At 38.1% G+C, this 21550-nt stretch overlaps 1 pseudogene; it reads right to left on the bottom strand.

The window, feature by feature from the left end:
* Positions 1–2380: 2380 nt before the first annotated feature.
* On the bottom strand, positions 2381–4888 carry LOC130034792 (sorting and assembly machinery component 50 homolog; annotated as a pseudogene).
* Positions 4889–21550: the final 16662 nt, after the last annotated feature.

Here is a 21550-nt window from a genome sequence, read left to right as displayed (position 1 = left end):
TCTTCTTCTTCTTCTTCTTCTTCTTCTTCTTCTTCTTCTTCTTCTTCTTCTTTTTCTTCTTCTTCTTCTTCATCTCCTCCTCCTCCTCCACCTCCTCCTCCTTCTCCTTCTCCTTCTCCTTCTCCTTCTCCTTCTCCTTCTCCTTCTCCTTCTCCTTCTCCTTCTCCTTCTCCTTCTCCTTCTTCTGCTTCTTATCCTCCTAATTCTTCTTTTCCTTCTTCTTTTTCTTCTTCTTATTCCTCCTCTTCCTCTTCCCCTCCTCCTCATCTTCATCCTCCTTCTTCTCCTTTCTTCTTCATCTTATTTGTCTTCTCCCACTCCTCCTTCTCCTCTTATTCTATTGCTCCTTATTCTCCTGCTTCTTTCTTCCACTCCTCCTCCTTCTCCTTCTTTTCCTGCTTCTTTTTCTTTCTCCCCTTCTCTGTCTTCATCTTCCTCTTCCTTTTACTCCTCCTTTTTCTCCTCCTCCTCCTTCTCTTTCACCTCCTTCTCCTTTTCTTCTTCTTTGATGGGGAAGGCAACCAAGCAATGCTCAGGCCTTACTCTTGGTTCTATTGTCAGTGGTGATTATTGGCAGAGCACAGCAGATCATGTGTGGTGAAGGAATATAACCCAGGTCAGCTTTATGTACTCTTACTTTGCCCTTACGATGTTTCTCTATATCCTGAATATTCAAGAAACTATGTTATGTTTCTTCTGATTGATTTCACTCAACTAGCTTCATTCATGAGGTGGAAAATTACATGTTTTAATTTTTTTAAAAGTTGAGTATATTTAGCTTTAATTACAATTAATTGTACAATTGCAGTATATATAAACTTTGCCTAGTCTACAAATATTACAATTTCTTTATCCAGTCATCTGTTCTTGAGCTCTTCTCTACTGTGACTAGTGCTGCAATAAACATAAGAACACAAATGTCTTTACAAAAAGCATTTTTTTGGCCTTGGGGAGGTGCTAAGAAGTAGAATTTCTGGGTCACATGGAAATTCAATTTTTACTGTTTCAAGAATGGTCCATATAGTTTCCAAATGGTTGAACCCATTGACATTCCCACCATTTCAATATTTAAAGCCTATGTATTAATAGTATTACTTTATAATCCAGAAACTGAGATTTACATAAATTTTTTAATGTCTTTTAATTGGTCCTACCCTATTCATTTTTCTCTGCTTCAGACCTTTAATATCTTAAGTCTTTTTTTCCCCAAAAGTCACTGGTAATTGTTTTTCCCCAATGTAACCCCTGCCTTGCATGGGGATTTATCTTGTTCTATCCTTCACCCCAAGTCCTGATTTATTCCTGAAACCACCTTTAGACTTGTGACTAGATGGCAACTGAAAATTTATCTAGATCAGATTCTGGTTGGAGCTATGGGGGATTGAGTGGGTTGAAGCAGAAGTAGAGGAAATTACAGCAACACAATAGATACATACATAATTTCTTCAGAAACCTGAGAAATTATCATATGGTTAATGATCCATTTGATGAATTGGTCATTTGTTTAATTAACTTTCAGTTGATTGGATTTTGTCAAGTTGATTACTCAACTTTGGAAAATTGATTTTCAGAAAATGGATCCTAGGCTAAGGCCAGCTATACCTTCCTAGGGAAAAAGGGGAGGATAAATAATGTTCTGAAGTCTTATGAATTTTGATAGACAAGGCAAAGGTTTCATGTGTCAATACCAACTCTGGTCAGCAAGAGATCTCTGTGCTCTAAGAATCAGTCAGGTAAGGAGCTTGGAGGGAGGTCCCTGTAGATGAAGAGCTGAAGAGTGAACGTGTCAGTCAGGATGAGTAAAATGAAAACTTATTCACAACAGAGGGCACTGAAAGTGTTGCACTGTAGCATGACTAGAAGAAGGACTGGACAGAATGAGGAAATGTGATTGATGGGCATGAGAGGCATGTGATTGATGGGCATGAGAGGAACATGAGATCTCTCACCGTGGAGCAACAGGGGCAAAGGACTGGAAAGGTTCTCCGTCTTTGATTTTCTGTAGAGGTATGGGCACAAGACAGGAGAAGATCAACTTACAAAGTGGTGGGAGTCATCTGAATGAGAGAAGACAGTAACTTTGGCTAGAGAAGAGGAAATAAAAGAAAGTAAAGACTGGAGAAATGTTTTCGGAGGACAATTGATGAGTCTCAGAGAAGCCATGAATATGAGAAGTGAAGGGGGGGTATAATGAAATTATCTAGACTGTCAATAGTAAGAATGTTACATTTTCTATGTGCCATAAATGGTTCCCAAAACTTCCCTTATAATTTTTTTTTGTTTGGTTGATTTTTTTTTTGGTCAGTAGATTTATTGCGTGTCTCCCACAAGGCTGGGAAAGGCTGCCTGGAGATGCACCTAGGGATGAGCGCCTGCTCGGCTACAGGAACCGGATGCCAGGCCAGTCACTGATCTTGTCTCCCCGCTGCACATCCATGGAATGCAGTAGTTGAGCTTCAGCTGCGCCACGTTGCCCAATGCTGAGCCACATATGACCAGCAGATGTATTCGGCCAGTTTGCGGAGGTGCGCTCTGGGGCTCTCCCCATACCTGAGCTTGCACAGGTTCCCAGTACTGAGAAAGAAGTGTGTTGAGAAAAGCTCCCCAAAGCCACACTGGCCAGACCAGAAATGCAGTGGGTTGAGAGGTGCAGGCCCCGGCCCAGTATGCGTCTACCCCAGGAAGTCGCCTTCGCTCTGTGGGACACAGCTGTGCATTCTGAAGCCCCGCACGCTGATCGGTCCCCCAAGGCAGAACCTGTCTGCAGTGCTGGACGCTTCGTCCCCGATGGGCACCAGCATCCCTGCCCCAGAGGGAGGCTGAGAGCGCTGTATCCAGAGAGCACTGTATCCAGCACACTCTGTTGGTTCAGCTGAAGCTCAGAAGTCCTCCTTCAGGAGCTCATGACCAACTCATAGCCGGCCAGCTACTGGTTGACCTTGAGCAGTGCTCCCTTGCAGGGCAGGATGGAGGAGTTGTGGGAATCATCAATGACCATCGCGTGTGAGAGGGATAGCTTGACGGAGTGGCCATTCTGCTGGCACATGGCCAAGGATGCGGTCCAACCCAGGCAGCCCAGCTTAGGCCACACGCCCTCCCACTTGATGGTCTGGCTGGTTCTGCAGATGGGGATGCTGTAATCAGCTGACAAGCCTTGGGGGTCTCCCACAGGGCGCTCAGGAGAACTGGCCCGTGACTTTGTTTTATGTTCACAGGGAGATTTCTCTCAAAGTTCCCTAACTGAAGGTTTGAAGAAGCAAATGCAGGAAAGGCTTCCCTTAATAGTATTGATAAAATTTCAACACTCACTGGTGGAGAAAGATGGGTGTTGGAACACTGTATGACTGACACCTAATCCTGAAAAGATTTTTAAGGGTCTATTACAGAGTGAGTCAATGAAAAAAAATTTCAACATCCACAGAAGTTGCAGCATTGACACTATTTTCTCTATTTTATAGAGGAGGAAACTGAAGTCTCTCAGTTTCTTTGAAATGCAATGTAAACAAGGTGACTTTACATTTTCTTGTAGATATATGAACATATATAAAATGAAAGAAGTGAAATTTATTTCTATAATGTTTTAAATAACTGGATATGTATATCATCCCAACATTTAATCTATATTAAAACTATTAATGAGATATTTACATTCCTTTCCCATACTAAGTTTTCCAAATGCTGGGTGTATTTTACACGTAGGGCATATCACAATTTGGATGCCAACTTTTTATCAGGAATAGTTGATCTGTATTTAGATTTCATAAGATTTACAGTTGAAAAAAAAGTCAATTCATATTCCCAAGTTGTTCAAAACACACTGCAAACTTTCCAACATCTAAATTGAGCTTTGGTTTTTAAATTTAAATTAATTGGAATTAAATACAGTACCCAGTTTCCCGATAGGTCTAGATCAAGAATCCTGTGTGAAAGTGGCTGCTTCATTGGAAAACACTGGCAGAATTTGTTCACCCTGAGGTGTGTGACTGGGATTTTGCATCAATAAATCCTGAAAGCTCACTTTATATTCATATAAGATTGGAGTGCCCTGTTCACCTTCTAGCCTCGGGGCATTTTTAAAAAAAATTTCTAAGGCAGTCCACCATGGAACTGGTAGATTTCCTCTATCTTCAATATATTACACAAGCTCTTCCCTTGCCCAGAGTACCTCTCTCTTACCACCGTGTGATAGTTTCCTTCTCATCCTTCTTTGGGCTTCAACAAAACTGTCATCTGGGCATAATAGCCTGCCCTGCTCACGTGAACTCCTTCATTTTGACTCTCATGGCACCATGAAGACATGTTACTTAACAATCATCTAATTACGTTTTCATGACTTTTTAAACTTCATTAAAAGACTTCCTTTGCCACAAGAATGTAAGCCTTATGAGACTTTGTACTTGGTATTAGTACATTTTCAGCATTATGTAAACATTATGGTTAAGAATAATATATATTTCCTGCCCTGCTTCAACCTACTAGGGTGACCCCAATATCTCTGGTACCACAAGGCATGAGCAGCATAACACCTTGGTCCTCCTGTGTCTAAGAATTGCTGGGTGGGTCCCTCTCATCTCCTGAGCACCAATTTGGGAGCACCCAAACAGTTCTATATATTTTTTAGAGATCTAAGAGAGATGAAAATTGGAATAGAATACCATAGAGTAGCTCTGAGGGGTGATGAGTTGTGCTTGCAGGTCCATTGGCCCTGCATCTGCCTCAGGAGAAGGCAGTTTGTTTTTACTTGTTTTTTTCCTTTTTTTTCCCTTTCCAGAAATAATCACAAGACCATTTCGGAAGAAATTATACAGACCTTCTGCATTAGCTGCTCCTGTGGCAACAAGATGGCAGCCTTGCTTTTCTCCTCAGTTCTGGGAAACTGGACTTTCATCGGTATTCAGGCTCATCGTCTTTCTTCCTTGTACTCCATTTTCAATTCTTGGGTCCTGACCTTCTATTCTCTTCCCTGCTTGGGCTCCTTGTCTGTTGCTCTCCCATGTATTTCTAGGCTCAGACCCTCACTCTAAGCCTTGTAGGCCCAGACAGAGTCCTGTTAGGTCCTTAACACCAAATGATGGACTGGGTACATTTTTCACTGATTACTGTCCAAATTCCCAAGGCTGGAAATATTAATCTATGCTAAATCCCCATATGGTTTTTCTTCAAACATTCCACAATTACTGGCTTCAATCAAATTCAATATATTTGATATTGCAAAAGGGCTTAGCAAAGAAACAAAAGGCAGAGCTTTGATTACCATGTTTTCATTACTACCCGGGTCCCTGAATCAGCACTGAGCAGGCAGAGGAGAGGCATCTGACAGTGGAACTGCCACCCAGATAGGTGAAGTGCAGCCAAAGACACAAAGGCTACTGAATTTTCGAATGGAATGAAAAATTCAGATTCAAATCACTGAACAGTGCCCATATGTCCCGGATTGACTGGGACAGACCTGATTTCAAATATTCTGCCCCATTTTCAGAGCATGTGTCAGACCATATGTCCACATTTATGTTTAAGAAAATATGGTATTCATTTCTTTAACAAGAATGTAGACCCAAATCCTAGAGAACTGCTCCTGCATCTAAATTCTATGTCTCGCTCTCTCTCTCTGTCTCTTTCACTAAAGATCAAATGCAAATGCCCAGCAGTTCCTGGGGCCAACCCCGATGGAGGCAATCCCAGTACTGAAACCAGGACTTTTCAGAGGCTTTGCTCAGGCCATGGTGTACCATGAGACTTAGAACACAAAGGCACATGTGCTGTCTTGCCAGGCAGGCCAAGTAATTCTGGGTACTGACTCCATTTCTCAATTTTTTTTTAAAACGTGTATCTTGTATCCAAACCTGGAATTTTGCTCAATTTAAAGCAAAGTAAGCAGATTGAATTTTTACGGAAAATGATCAGAATATCTCCTATAAAACTGAAATTTTCTCCAACTTCTCCTTTTGGGTTTGTGTATGCGCACATCAATATATAATAGTACAGTAATAAAAATAAAGGGCAAGAATTAATTAATGGGTTCTCACTCTAGTTTATTATCTCTATCTTCTGTTAAGCTGTCTTCCATATGGAGTTGCTCCTTTCTCGGAAGGAAGCATTCTTTAGAACTGTTTTAAATGACAGAGCATAGTAACGTTCCATAAAATTTCCTCTGAATTCTGAAGGTCAAAATGTAACACCATGAAGCAGTTGTGTCACTTTAAAAAAGGTCCCAAAATACCACTGGGATATATTGACCATCTAGAAACTATTCATATGTAAACAAGAAAATCATCCAATTATTGTGCTATTGTTCAATTATTTCAAAACATGATTTATAACCTAGTTCAAATGTGTGCTATAATTTGATAAAATTTTATCTGTACTTATTGAACACGTTCTATGAAAAGAAAGTTTAAAATCTGATAGAGATAATATAACTATAATATCTAATTACAGAATGAAATAAATCACTAAAACCAGACTAATGAGTCTCAAATACTAATTAATATTCAGACAAGAAGCTGGAATTTTGACACTTCACTCATGTAGTAAAAGTATAGGAGCACCTAAGCATGTAGGATGTTTTGTCATTTTGAATTTAAAATTCATCACACACCTTCTGCATTGTTCAAATGAGCACTGCATTCTCAAAGCTTCTGTTAGTCATGGTCTAGACCCATCATTAAAATATATTAATGCCATTCACCATGTGGAAATTCTTCAAGAGAGATCATTTCTCTAAAATCATTTGGATGGGGGATGAAAGGTACAGAGATGGTTTTAATTAGCAGAGCTTTGAGTAAATAGGAGTTATTTATTTATATATGCATTTATTTTATCAAGAAAGGTAGAAGTAAAATGTATCGTAGTGGATGGATGATCAGGCAACAGCATGTAAAAGTAGCTTAAAGTACTCGATGAGTGTGCACAACCATGCTCTTTCTTTTAAAAATTTATTTTTATTTTCATATTATCATTTTGGAATATAAAAGAATACTATTAATACTACTAGTAGTTACTACTACTACTACTCCTACTCCTCCTACTACTACTACTATTAATACTACTCCTTACCTATTTTCCACAATTACTACACCATATCTGATGGGTTTCAGACAGTAGGCAACTAATTATAGAGAAACATATATAAATATATGCCTCTCAGAGAGCCTGGCAAGCTACCCAGAGTATCCCATCCACCCAGGCAGAGCCTGGCAAGCTCCCTGTGACATATTCGATATGCCAAATACAGTAACAACAACAGGTCTCATTCCCCTGACCCTGAAAGAGCCTCCAGTCTTTGGAAAAAGACAAGTAAGAAGAGACTGCTAAAATCCCAGGGCTGGGAGGAATAGAGATGTTATTGGCACTCGCCTGAGTAATTCGATGACCAACAGGTTGACAGTGATACAGTGATACTACTACTAATAGTGTTGATCATAGTATTATTAGCACAATAATACTACTAATAATTGTTTCTGGGGCCTGGAGTCATGATACTGTGGGTAGGGCATTTGTCTTGCAAATGGCCACCCCAGGTTTAATTCCTGACACCCCATATGGTCCTCTGAGCACTGCCAGAAGTGATCCCTGAGTGCAGAGCCAGGAGTAAGCCATGAGCACCACTGAGTGCATCTCAGTAACCAAATAATGGTTTCCGGTGCTCTTTTTTATATGATAAGGAGGCATCAGGGCATGAAAACCACACTCAGACCAGACTGCTATGCGAGTTACAGCTTTAATCCTTAGTTAGAAGTGAGGCAACACAGCCCTCATGTTGCACGGAGTGAAAGCTCTGCATCAGGATTAGTCAATATATGTAAATTAAGCAGAAGAGTGCCCAGCAGCATTGTTAACTAGATGCTGACCATTGTGTTCATTCTCTGGTCAAGGTGGCCCGAACTGCAACATGCTCACACAGCTACATTTAGTGAGTGTTTTCTCCACTTCCTACAGGGCCATGAGGGTTAGGAAATCAGATCCCCAAATTAATAAAATGGCTACCTTCATAATATCAGAAAGCAGGAATGAGAAAGTAGAGAGGTGCTACTCAGAGGCATCAATAGCACTTCTGGGGGGAATTTCCCTAATGAACACAGGAAACTCAGCATGGATTCTATGCTTCCTTGGGTGTGTGATACTAATCCTGCCAAAGGCATCATCCTGGTGACATTGAGCCATAAGCAAGGAGTTGGCGAATATTTTGCAAGCCTGTCAAGAACTTTAGAAAAGTAGCTTCATTTTAAACTTATCTAAAACTGGATTTAGGTCATGCCTGGCAGCAACTACAAAACCGACTCTTTCTCCATCACTTCCGTGCTCCTTGGCAGTCTGAAACAGCTGATCTCCAAACAACAGATTGGAGGGAGGGTGTCTCTGTCTTTGCCACCTGCTTCACGTTTAGGTGTCACGCTATGTGGCTGATCCAGAAGAGATTTTGTGAATTCTACAGAAAGTGTCTAGGAACAAGACAATAATTTCCAACAAATTATAACTACTCTAACCTTGCTATGGTTTGTTTACAAAGTACAATTTAAAGAGGTGAATGACTAAGGCATTTCAGGAAATTATGCTTTTATTCCCAAAATCCCAACCGATAAGCGAATCCAATTTCAAGTAAACAGGTGGATGACAATCTGAGCCCATATAGTGGTATGGTTTTAATTAAGTCACATCATGCCTTTGTAACTTAACTCTTTTCTTTAAAATGAACTGCTATAGCATATGCTATAGCATAGTTGGTAGGGTGCTTGCCTTGTACACATAAGACTTGAGTTAGACCCCCCACACCTCCACTAGGAGTAATCCCTGAGAACAGAGTCAAAAGTAAGCCATGGACAACAGCAAGTGTGACCTAAAATGCACCCTCCCCCCACGTATACACCCAACACACACAAAGACACAAAGCACTGGGGAGACTGAATACCTTATGTGTATGAAGTTCTGGGTTCAATCATATATATATATATATATATATATATATATATATATATATATATATAAAGATATAGAGTCAGTATAGTGCTTGCTGACTAGGTGGGATCCTAACACTTTATATGTCTCTGGAGCCATGCCAGGAGAGAGATCCCTGAGCACAGAAACAGAAATAAGTTCCGAACACTTCTTGCTGTCTCCACCCCTCAGGTCAATATTCACACAAGACTAGGTACAATAGACTCAAAAAAGAAAATATTCATTTTTTAAAAATAGAAGTATAATACATGTAAACAATATTGTTATTGCTGCAAGCAAGGCATGTGACCTACCTGCTGTACAATCTCTTAGGTCCCTGTATGGAGCTTTAAAAATAAAAACTAAACTAAAAAAAAAAAACTCACCTATCATTTTAGAAGTCGGACCAGTGGCTAACAGTTTGGAAAAAGAAAGTCACAGTTAAAAGTGGGAGAGGTGGCTCTTGGGATGCTAACAGGTCTTTTGTTACCCAACATGGAAGTGTTAGTGTAAAAATCACTTAAGAATAATCTAGTGTGCTAAAAATCCAATAAAACTATTATCCATGTAATTTTTATGTATTTTATGTTCAAATAAATTTTAAATAGTAGAATTAATAAATGTATCTGTCATGTCACAGAAAAGGTCACATTGTTTTACAATATAGAAATATATTTACATTTGTAATCAATAAATAAATCTCCTGAAATAAGTAAGCTTGGTTATTGATGGATAGAGGGATGGAGCTTTTAATTCCAACTCTGCTTTTCTATTTGCATCACTTGTGTCACATGATTAATACAATAAATTTCCTCTTATGTATTTTGGTAGGTAATATCTCAAAAGACATTTATAAATACTAAGCAAAATGTTAATGCTGGCCTCCTAAATTTAGAAACCTGTATTTCAAATCAGGTGAGGTAATGTAATGTGAAAATAATGCTTTCTTCCTTTACACCTACCTAGGAATAATTAATTTCTCTGTAATAACATATTTTACATACTTATGCTTATTTGCTTTTTAAACTGAATATCACTTCTTTAGTTACAACTGTAGCACTGTAGCACTGTCGTCCCATTGTTCATCAATTTTCTCGTACGGGTACCAGTAACGTGTCCATTGTGAGACATGTTGTTACTAGTTTTGGCATATCGAATATGCCACAGATAGCTTGCCAGGCTCTGCCCTGTGGGCAGGATATTCTCGGTAGCTTGCCGGGCTCTCCAAGCGGGATGGAGCAATCAAGCCCAGTTTGGCCACATGCAAGGAAACGTCCTACCTGCTGTGCTATCACTTCAACCCTTTAGAATCATAAAGGATTATTATAAACCTGATAATTTATAGCTTTGACAAATGTCTGCATACATTGTTTTTCTAAATTTTATTTTATTTAGAAATTTACAAATATATTCATAGTTGTGTTTTAGACATACAATGTTTCATCATTGATCCTTCCACTAGTGTCAGCTTCTCTTCACCATTGTTCAAAGGTTCCCTCTCCTTCCTGCCCAGTCTCCGAACTTCTATGATCTGATTTCTTGTGCAGCACTTCCTAATAATCTTCCTATACTCATGTGCTTTCAACTTTTCTTTTTATTGTTTATCTTTCACCCTACTTTGTCTCATTTACACTTATTACTATATGGTTATATTCAAAAAGTAAATTACTCTCGATTCTCAGTTATTTGTCCTGAATCTTTTGGATTATTTCCTCTTAATCTCCCCTTGGATCTTCCCCTAGTTTCCTAAACTCTGCATATTTGGTTTTATATTTTGTGTTACTCCCCTCCTAGTTCCTGTTTTAAGCAAACAAACATTCCTCTAGTTTCACTTTTGTTTTGTTGTTGGTGGTGGTGCTGGTGGTTGTGTGTGTGTGCGTGTGTGAGTGTGCACGTGTGTGTGTGTGTGTGTATGTATGTTTCTATTGAATTGTATACTTACCAAAGAGAAAAATATTTGCTAATTTTGAATTTCTAAATAGCATTGATACAAATGGAAATTTTGAGTTTTGTTTGAACCAGACATTTACTTCAGAAATTAAGTGGTTCCTGGTAATATACATCTGTCCAATAAGAAAATTTAACTCTGTAGTCACTCCTTTTTTTTTTTCATGATACTAAGGAATCATGAATCATTGGGATCAACTTCTAGTTAGTTGATCAGTTAGGATCATTAGGATCCTAAACTTCTAATGAGTTGTGGCCAAAAAGAATATTGAACATCATAGAATTTACATGAGTTTCTGACAAGGTGTTATTGTTCTCATTTTAATGTCAAAAGTAAAAAAGTTGAAAAATGCCAATTAAGAGAACTTTAGGTTGGAGGAAGAGGATAATGAAAAGACTGAACCATTATGGAAAATGCAGGTGATTTGATAGGTCTTTGCAAGTTTTAATTGCTATAAGAGTAAGCATAGGGTATCTTTAAATTAAACTATAATGAATTAATACTAATATTTCCTCTGTCAACTTCCCACTTATTTACATGTATTACTTTTTTAAGCATTTGCATCGAAATATTGGTTTCTTTTGCATGTAATTTCATATTAAGATATGCTTAAGGAGAATATCATGAAGTCTACATTTTTGGAGCCAGCTATACTATTTCTACTTCTACTAGAAGGATCTGTCCTAACCTTGTAATAGCCAATGGGGTCTGGCTCCATGATGATAGTTTCTAGTGAACATTCCCTATCCTTTTAAAAATCAAACACTTAAAAATCAAATTCTCTCTCTCTCCATTTCTCTCTAATGCTCTCTCTCTAGTGCTCTGTGTGTATCTCTCTCTCACACACACACTCTCATATGCACTTTCAATGGCACTAATATAATTTTGCTTTTTTTAGTGGTTTTCAGATTTTAAAAACTTTCTGTCCCATGCACCTGAACTCATTTACCCATTTTAAGAAACTGTTTATTTTGATCCTAATGGTTTAAGCTGCTTAAAAAACTGTCAGAAGAAGGAAGTCTCAGTCCTGGCAGCTGAAATTTCATGTTTAATGCAGGAATAATATGAAAAACAACTGCTTCAATCATAAAAGGCCCCAGGGAGAGACATGTGAAAGAGGAGTTTAGATAGCAATCACACATGTTAACTGAGGGTATAACCCACAGATAAAATTACTCTTATTACAAAGCTCTAGTTTGTTATGGTACTTCATTATTTTCCCCAAAGGCTTATATTACCATTATTTTTGAGGGTCAGACAAATAATAAATCAAGGTTAAACTTCAAAATAAGAGGGGAATCGGTTTCAAATATTACATCTGTACTTATTTTATGAGAAAAGAGACATATAACCCTCATTGTGATATTGTATACATTTAAATAGAGATCTGTAATAGTTACTTTTTGTTGTCTATATAACATCATTATCCTATATATTTCTTGCCACTAAAGCTTAGAGTTTGCTAAGTATATAACTCTTTCCTTCTTTCAAGCTAATCATGATATTTCTAATCCTTGTGAAATAAGCCTTACAAGCATGATAATCTAGCATAATTTTGGATAGATGAGAAGTATTTGATGAATGTTTCTTAAAGAAAACTATTCTTTCCTTAGCTCAGATTTGTAAAGAGTTAGTGTTTATTCTCCTTGGCAGCCATTTTGTAATGATAGACACAGTAAAACTGAGTGATAAGCTAATATCCTGAGGAAGGTTAAACTCAAGTTTAGAATGAAACTGGATTATTCACTATGAAACATTGAATTAACCAGTAACTCATCTATCTACAGTGCTTAAATATAATAAGAATGAGAGATCATCAAGTCTCCAATAAATCTTCATGTAAATTTACAGAGTTTTATGTAAGTCCTAGGCTTCTTTATGTGGATAATGCTTGACTTCGAATTTTCATTTACTTGCTTTCAAAAATTGGATAATGTAATAGTCTATTATTTGGTCATAGATTTCACACAATTTTCAAAAAATAAAGGCTTAACATCAATTTATCAACTATTTTTTTAAAAAAGTTTTTTGTTATACACAATAAGGATCATTTTCCCAGTTAATGGCAACCTGGCTTTGGGTTTTCTTCACACTTATTATATATGTGTCCTTGAGCAAATTAAACTTAACATCAATGATATAAAATCTATAAGATTTCATTGCAATGCATCAATAGATCTAATGAGTATTAATATTTATTCATTGAATAACTCATTTTAAAACTATCTCAAGAAACAGGTTCAAAGCAGAGTCATACTTTCATCTTCATTATGCACTTCACTGTAGCACTGTCCTCCTGTTGTTCATCAATATGCTCGAGCGGGCACCAGTAACACCTCCATTGTGAGACTTGTAACTGTGTTTGGCATATCGAATATGCCATGAGGAGCTTGCCAGGCTTTGCTGTGCGAGCGAGATACTCTTAGTAACTTGCCAGGCTCTCCGAGAAGGATGGAGGAATTGAACCTGGGTTGGCCGCATGCAAGTCAGAAGCCCTACCCGCTGTGCTATCGCTCCAGCCCTTCATCTTCATTATATATACATAAAATACTTCATTGTTAATATTGGTATTCATTGCCACTAGTATTCTATATCAATGTGTATGCTTTTTTTTGGTTTCGTTTTGGGAAACACCCAGTGATGCTCAAGGCTTAATATGGCTCTGCAGTCAGGAATAACTCTTACCATGGCTTTGCATAAATATGGGATATTGAGTATTGAACCATAATTACAGCATTCAAGGCAAGTTCCCTACGAGCTGCAGTATACCTCCCATGTAACTTTATATGAATTTTGGTATTTTCAGGTCAACAACATAGATAAGATGCATTGAAGTGAATGTCTTTTATTCATTCAATCCCAATTAGAATTGTGGAACTACATAACACCTTGAACATTACCTTATATGAATATGGAGTCCCCTCCACTCCCAGTGCTTCCAGGGTCACTCATATCTTTGATACTATAGGTGCTGAGAAGTTCAACATCCTTAGTCCTTGAATTTAACATCAGTCCAGTAGGCCAAGAATTTCCAACAGGGGCTTCTAGGACTACTTGGGATGCTTCCCCCAAATCACCCCGAAAATAAAACTAAAAATAAGATAAAATATAGGACTGTTATTGTAGAGCAGGTAAGGGAGTTCACTTGCATGTAGCGAACCCAGGTTTGATCTCCAATACCACATATGGCCACTCCCAAAATGCCAGGACTAATCCCTGAGCAAAGACCAAGAATAAACTCTGAGCACCCCTGGTATGGTCACCAAACAAAAAATAGAAAAATAGAATCAATAATCATGTTAAATGAATAGTTTAGAATCTGATGGCATATTCTGTTATGTGTACAAGTTTGACTGTAAGGCTTCGAAAGTTGGGAAAAATATAAAATGTAACCAATGTCATTAAATTTAAAGCATTTTAAATTATAACTTATTTTTAATTTTATTCTATTGACATTTATATTTGTATAGTATGCTGAAAATTTTAAGGTAGTATTATTTTATCTTAAAAATTATGATCAGATATATATAGAATTATGTAAAATGATAAGGAAATTCAAGAGAAATACAAACCTAACTTTGTTTATTGAAATTTTGTCAACTACAGACTTCTGAAACTTTTATTTAAAGTCAAGTATCAAAGAAGATGAAAAGAGTTACTGAATCTAGAATTTTGTAACAAATAAGAGGAAGTCCTAAGAACTTACTTCAAAGACTTTAGTGCAGTCAGCAAGAATATAATGTATGACAACAATATGACAAAAGAAATAAAGTTGAGGGCTGGAGAGATAGCACAGCGGGTAGGGCGTTTGCCTTGTATGCGGCTGACCCAGGTTCGATTCCCAGCATCCCATAGGTCCCCTGAGCACCTCCAGGAGTAACTCTTGAGTGCAGATCCAGTAGTAACCCCTGTGCATCGCCGGGTGTGACCCAAAAAAGAATAAAAATAAATAAAGTTGATTAGTGACTCTGTGGCAGCAGTAGGGCGTTTGCCTTGCACGCAGCCAACATGGCCGACCCGAGTTCGATTCCTCCGCCCCTCTCGGAGAGCCCGGCAAGCTACCGAGAGTATCTCGCCCGCACGGCAGAGCCTGGCAAGCCACCCATGATGTATTCGATATGCCAAACACAGTAACAACAAAAATCTCCAATGGAGATGTTACTGGGCCCGCTCAAGCAAATATAAACATGCATATAAAATATCATTAAGTAGTGTTTTTGATAGGGGCGAATTTTTAAAGTTTATTTAAACACCATTTGTTTATAATACACTTGTTATAAGCTTTTGATGTTTCAACACCAATGCCTTTACTCCACGACTGTCTGCATTTACCCAATCAACTCCCAAACCTGTCCCCTTATAAGGCACACAATAATTTGTTTTATATTGCTTATCACAACAAAATGGCTAAAGCAATCAGCAAAAAATACTTAAGTAAAAGGAAATTGTGAAAACTGTTATGTCTCACTACTGGGTTGCTAAATCTTTGACTGAGGATTTACTAAACTGTTGTTGCTAGTTGAGCCTTCTGTGTTACTGTTTTTATTAGTTGGAATCCATGTTACTTTCTCATCTAATTTGATTAATTTATTAAATAAATTTCAGTACTCTACTTTTGGAGGTGCTTGGCTCAGAAATTTCAGGACCTGTAGAACAGGGAATAGTCTGCAGACTCTGAGAATGCTATTTTATATATAGTAATCCTATATATAAAACATATGTAATATATATACAGTATATATAATCCTATATATAAAAACTATAGTAATCCTATTCCGAGTAAGCTATAGGATTTCTCCATAGGCTGTCAGTGTAGTGGCAGCAGTGAAGTATGGGTTAACACTGCTAGTGCTTTGGTAGGGCGAGGTTTTACATTCCCTTCCTGAGGGTGTCCCAGAGCTTTCAGCTATGAGGGACCAGTGTGTCTATGAATTTCAACTGCTTGGCTTGCAGCTCCTCCAAGATTTAGTTTGTCCATATGAAGAGTTTGGCCGGTGGGTGAGTAGACATGCTGTCAGCTATGTGAGGTGGGCCAATATAGGCACATGATATATTTGTATGACTTAAATAATCTACTCCTATCTGCAGTGCTCAAGTGAAATTATGCATATGGTGTAAGGATACAGATAAAGAGAATAGAATTGAGAGCATAAAAATAAATCTCCACATTTATCATCAATTGATTTTGACAAATGCTCAAAAAAAAAACACAGGTCCTTTCCTCCCTCCCTCCCTCCCTCCTTCCCTCCCTCCCTTCCTTCTCTCTTTCCTTTCTCCCTTTCTCCCTTTCTCCCTCCCTCTCTTCCTTCCTTCCTCCCTCCCTCCCTCCCTTCTTTCCTTCCTTCCTTCCTTCCTTCCTCCCTTCTTTCCTTCCTTCTTTCCTTCCTTCCTTCCTTCCTTCCTTCCTTCCTTCCTTCCTTCCTTCCTCCCTCTCTTTCTTTATTTCTCTCTCTATTTCATTCTTTCTTTCGCCACATCCAGCAGTGTCCATGCATATTCCTAAACTCTGTGTTCAGGTACCATTCCTGGTGGTTAGAAAATAAATTAGTTGAAACTTAGTTATTGTCAAATTATATGTGCATACATCTGAATTTTCTTTATGTATCTTTACAAGGCATCTCTTTTATTTTTATTTTTTTGGTTTTTTTTTACAAGGCATCTCTTTTAGAGCATAAAAAATTCCAAAATAGTACTCAGAGTGGAAGCCATGCCTGGAGTGTGAGGTCCTGATTTCCATCCTCAATACCTATTAAATAAATTAAAAAAAACACCAAAGAAAAATATTTTAAAAAGCAAAGCATGGGGCTGGAGAGATAGAACAGCAGGAAGTGTGCTCGCTTTACATGAAGCCCACCAGGGTTCAATCCACAACATCCCATATAGTCCCTGAAAACAGCCAGGAGTAACCAGGAGTAACCACTGGGCATTGCCTGGTTCGGCCAAAACCAAAACAAAGAAAGATCGAAATCATATAAAATTAGAAAAAATAATCTAATTAAACATGGACAAAATATTTAACTTGAAACGGTGTTCAGTTAATGTACTTTTCATCAGGGAAATGAGAAGTAAACTACAGTTTGGTACTTATATTTCTTCTCAGAATCAATTAAAGAGACTGATATAGTAAACATTATGGGGATGTGAAAAAAATGAAAATATCCAGCTTGCTGGTAAGAATAAAGATTTGACCCAAGCACAAAAATTTGTAAGTCTACAACTGTACCTCATGTTGTTTCACTGATAAAATTTTAAAAATTTTTAAAAAAGAATAAAGATTTGTACAAATATGTGTCTAGTATTCATAAAGTAGTTATGGCTTGCTTTTCAAGCACCTGTTCTCCCTTGAACTTGTATCTTGCTGCTGGTCTCTGTTACTTTGATTTTCTCATTCCCCTCTGGAGAAGCCTGTGTTCTCTCTTGAACACGCACTTCTCCCTTTCTCTTCTCTCACGTCTTTCTAAATAAGTTTTAATAATATCTTGTTCTTGCTTCACACACACACAAATAAATGTTTCACTTTTTAGAAATTCACAGCTCAGAGTTCCTTTCACAGGTATATAACCTAGAGATATGCATACATATTTATAAGATATGTATAAATATGTTTATAGCAAGACTGGCCGCAAACTGAAGTGTATTTAATTTGTTGTCAACAAAAAATAAATAAGGACAAGGTGCTTTATTTTCACAATGGAATATGTATAACAATATAATGTGTTAACTACAACTAAATATAACTACATCTATATATATTCAACATAATATTGAATGGCATAATTAAGAAGCACAGCATACACAGGGCTCGTTCTATTTATATGATACTAAAAAGCAAGTACAGATGTGTTAGAAATTCACAACATGATTAACTTTAGGATTTTGTTGGTGAAAAAGGAACTGTTTGGGTCTTCTAAGTGCTTTTAAAATATTTTTGATTTTGAGTTTTGGTTAGAGAGATATGCTATTTTGTGATATTTTATTAAACTATCACTGTATCACTGTCATCTTGTTGTTCGTCGATTGCCCTAAGCGGGTGCCAGTAACATCTCTATTCCATCTCTATTCCTCCCAGCCTTGAGATTTTAGCAGTCTCTCCTTACTCATCTTTCCCAATGATTGGAGGCTCTTATAGGGTCAAAGGAAATGAGATTTTATTAAACTTTATATTTATAACTTCTGTTATACTCAAGATTGTAGAATAATTTTCTGGTATATGTTATCATTTAATATTAATTTAATTCTACAAATTAATAAAGGGTAAACAATATTTAGTTTAGGCATATCATAAAACAACCACTCAGAAATAGGACTGTGGACTAGACAGAAAGCACATCAAGGTAAGGCATTTGCCTTGTGCATGATCAACTGGGTTCAATTCCCAGCAGCAGATATAGTCTTCTGAGTCCTGGGAATATTTTTTGGAGGGTGCTTCTCCCAGATATAATCAAGGCTTACTTCTGGCCTTTTGCTCAGGGATCATTCATGGCAGTGCTCATGGGAGCATATAATTTTGCTGAGCATCAGTCCAGGTTCAGTTACATCAAAACAGTGACTTAATCCCTATACTGTCTGTCAAGTCCCCTGGAAATTTTAGCTTTAGTATATGTTATGAAATACAGAGTTCCTTTCTTCAGTATGAATAGATAACTTTGGAGAATACACATGGTTTTCTAACAAAATTTTCCTTCATGGTTATCTTGATAATTGGCATGATAGTTTCATCTTTTGTGGAGTACTTAATATTTAAAGTTATGAATGCAAATTTAAAGGAAATAATAATGAAAGTGCTAAGAAAAGAAAAGTTTTAACAGGAAGTGCATAATGCGTCTTTTTAATACCTCACACAGAATCTAACAAGTGGTGCAATAACTAATTAATATCATCATCCTGTGGTTCAGTCTTCCTTTACTTTATTTTATTTTTTAATGTAGAAGTACTGCTATCTATTGAGCTCTTGATAAAACTGATTGAAATGGGCATAAACTTCACATTACTTTTTTAAATTACGTTTTTTTAAAAAAAAGTAATTGAGTATCAGTGAGATAGATCATTACAAAGCTGTTCATAATTGGGCTTCTGTCATGCAATGATCCAGCACCTATCCCTTCACCAGTGTGCATTTCCCACCACCAATGTTTCCTGTTTTCCTAAACCATCCCCCAATATCCCCCCACCCCACAGTCTCCCACTATGGGAGGCACTTTCCTTCTTATTCTCTCTCTCCTTTTCCTTTTGTGTATTATGGTTTCCAAGACAGGTGCTAAAAGGTCACGGTGTTTGTTTAGGGCATTTGGTATTTTTATTGGGATGGTAAGGCTGGAGTAGCTTTTCAATTGGGTGACCACTTTGGGCTGTGGATGTGACTGCCAAGGCAGTACCGGGAGGTTGGGGATGGTAACTCATCCAGACCCTGAGAAAGCCTAAAGATTTCAGCCAGAAAACCCGCATACCTGAGTTTTCAGCAGCTTATATATTGGTGAGGTCCATCTGAGACAGTTAAGTCAGATCAGGGGTATGGTGGCAATATTGGACCGTGGAAACAAGTGACTGCCAGGGCCTCCAATTTAATGGGCACCAGAATAATCCACCCCTCTCAGATTTACCCTGGTCTGTTCAGACATGTGCAGGTCTGAGATTAATTGAGGCTTTTGATCTCTTTTGAGATTTATTTAGGGATCTCTGCAGCAAGGCTAGTAATAGAATGTACAGGATGGCACTGTTGTTGGTTTGTGGAGGTTACCGCCAGTGTTTCCAGTAGCATTGGGAAGTAGGGAAAGGTAGTCCATCCCAAATCTGAGAAAGCCTGGAGATTTCAGTCACAAAACCCGCATACCCAAATTTTTAACAGATTATATCTTTGTGGACTGGAGAGATAGCATAGTAAATAGGGCATTTGCCTTGTACCTGGCCAACCCGGGTCTGATTCTTCCATCCCTCTCAGAGATCCTGGAAAGCTATCAAGAGTATTCCGCCCATATGGCAAAGCCTGGAAAGCTACCTGTGACGTATTTGATATGCCCAAGACAGTAACAACAAGTCTCACAATGGAGACATTACTGGTGACCTCTCGAGAAAATCGATGAACTGTAGGACAGTGCTACAGTGCTATATCTTGGTGAGATCTGTACTGAGATGGTGGAGTCAGGCCAGGGGTATGGTGGCAATTTTGAATATTGGAAGCAAGCTGTTGCTGGGGGCTCTGTTTGTGCGGGCACCAGACTAATCCATCCCCCTCCGATTTACCCTGATCTATTTGGTCATGCAAGGGTCCAAGATTAATTTTTGATCTCTTTTGAGATTTATGGATTTCTGAAATAAGGCCAACAATTGAGCTTGTATAGCTGAGCCAAAGGTGGTATGTACACATGTCTCCAACATACCTAACTTTTGATCATTTAATTTCTTGGTAAACTTGGCACCAAGTTGTTTGGTTCAGCCAAAGGCATAGCAGCAACTTTGTGATATCAGTAAGTGTGAAGGCACCATCAGTCTGCCAGTGCACCTGCCCCGCAGCTACAGGTTGACCTGCTAGCAGCACCATACCCCCAGCTTTTGCTTTATAAAGCAGTGCTGTGTACATTTGCAGGTATACAAAAATACACATAGCCCTATTTCTCTATCATTCAGTCCTTGCTATTCTCAAAATCATCGTCTCACTATCAGGAGCCCAAGAAAATTCTCCTTTGGTTCTTAAGTCTTCACTTTTGCCAAGAGAAAAATCACGGAATACGATTTTTAATCCTTGCAGGTTTAAACAGCCTTTCAGGTTTCTCTGGATTCTTAATTCTTAATTCTACAGACTATTCAATGGTGTCCAAAGATACAGCACATGCTAAGACTGCTCCTGGTTGGTCATCTTGCTTAAAGGCTTCATGAGAAGCCAATAATAAAGAAAGTTGCTAAACTAAGAAACAAAACATATTCAGCTTCAGTGAATAATCTGGTGACTATGAACCCCTTTATTCAAGAGCCCAGGATTTCCAGGATTTCTCAATTGCCATCTCTCCCAGCGATAATATCCCACAAAGTTCCATCAGCTTAAGAGGCACACATAAACTACCAAATCAAATTATTTTATAATAACCTGCCTGAATACCCCAGCACCACACTCTTTGTTGTCTACATTCAGGCCACATAAGCCATCACTCCTGGAATTTCAATGATTCACTGACAAATTCCAGATCCAACAGCTTCTAAATCTATGTACTCCATTGACATGTCCCATGAATCCTATGTCTACACTGGGTGAACAGAATTTTGTTCTGTACACTAGGGATGAATCAGTGAGTGGAGGACAGACTTGGAAGACATCATGCCCATGGAGAGAGAATAGATCAGTGGTGACAGCAGAGTGTAGTGTGAAAACCAAAGGTCTGAAACAGCACCTGGTAAGAAAACCTTAGTTCCTAGGAAGAAATCAAAAAGGCTTCTCGGACAGGGAATGCTTAAGGGAGACTTGGCAGCAATGAAAAAAGAGAAGTTACTCTTCTCTACCTATTACAAGGATATTATGAGGGTTACTGCCTGAAAAGGGTTTGGGAAGGAGAGAAAATGGGGTAATTGGTGAGAGGGAATGATCTCAAAGGGAAGAATAGCCAGAGCAAATGTGTCCATGTTTTGGCTTTCTAAACTGAAAGGAGATTTCCACTTGGAAAAGGAGTTAGAAGGCCA

Source organism: Sorex fumeus, unplaced genomic scaffold, assembly GCF_029834395.1.
Source record: "Sorex fumeus unplaced genomic scaffold, SorFum_2.1 ptg000006l, whole genome shotgun sequence".
Lineage (NCBI taxonomy): Eukaryota > Metazoa > Chordata > Mammalia > Eulipotyphla > Soricidae > Sorex > Sorex fumeus.
The sequence above is the reverse complement of the archived record's forward strand: the minus strand, read 5'-3'. Positions and strand labels throughout refer to the sequence as shown.